The following is a 1,347-nucleotide window of genomic DNA, read 5'->3' on the forward strand; positions in this document are numbered from 1 at the left end:
ATATCCATTAAAACTTCAAACACCATCATCTTTCAATATTTATAATCAATAACATACATTATCCCGATCCACGCATAGATTATACGTAAATCATCCAGTATACACTTATATATCCAGTAGCTTGACCGTAAACTCACCCCATAGCAATAAACCAAGCTGACGTGTCTCATAATCCAGACGCGTAGCATCCCATTTCACAAAAATTCATTGCACATCACTGATTTCTGTTACTGTCATGACCACATAAGTAACTACCTTATCACATCTTTATCTCTGCAATCATGCAATATGAAAGTCCAATGCACCAATACTTCTGAATAATTGTTCGTTAATCCCAGTACTTGAAAGTTAGCATTCAATTTGCTACCTCAAACCCTAGACAATTACAGCATTGAATTTACCTTGACGCAGCTTCATCTATTTGTCATTAATAGAACTCAATATACTTCATTTTCTAATACTTTAACCACAATACCTCCAAATAAGATGTATTCTTTGCAAATGTTTATTCACTCCGTGAGCTAATTGCTCGCTAGCACTTATTCCTGCTGACAGATGAACAATTTATCCCCAAAACTAACTTTTTCGATACCACCTAACATAACAATAGAAAAAGTTAAATAAAAACTCTATACCAGTGCATGCAACTATTATTAATTGTTAAAAACAATACACATTATCTACCAGAAGTTGAATTCCACTTCATATAATATTTTGAAGACTTAGTTATTACTTTATTTATGATACCTAGAGTTTATTAAATTAAAATCTAAAATTTATAAAACAACAGAATTTTAAAATTTCAAATCACACTATTTTCAAGAAATAAGATCTGTTGTACAATCTGTTAAGCCAATTATTACAGCTTTCTGCCCATTTGGTCAGGCGGTTAGCATTTTATCATTATTTACCATCATCATGGGTTCAAACCTGAGCTCTGATTTTAGGGTGAGTTTTAGTGGGTATTCCTCAACAAGAGGCGAGTCCCACACTGTTCCGTGGTGGAGAATAGGTTTCTCAGTTGGCTGAGAAGGATATTATAAGGAAGCCTGAATTCCAACATAGCGAGAAGCCTACAATCCAAGCGGTTCGTGCGTAATTGCATTCCTCATCCAAGTTCATCAAATACATCAACTAAAAAAAAAAATTGTACCAAGATCTGACATCCTCAAACCTTCTCAATCTTGAATATTGCTTGATACGTGACTAAGTCGATCATGTGATCTGTCACGTGAGCTGTCACCTGATAGATATTTCACTATCGAATAACTCTATAATCTGCTACTACAGTATTAAAATATAACTACCTATAGTATTACATTAGAACTTCCCTAGTAGTATCTACTT

The sequence above is a fragment of the Wickerhamomyces anomalus genome, assembly GCF_001661255.1.
Source record: "Wickerhamomyces anomalus NRRL Y-366-8 unplaced genomic scaffold WICANscaffold_6, whole genome shotgun sequence".
Lineage (NCBI taxonomy): Eukaryota > Fungi > Ascomycota > Saccharomycetes > Phaffomycetales > Wickerhamomycetaceae > Hansenula > Hansenula anomala.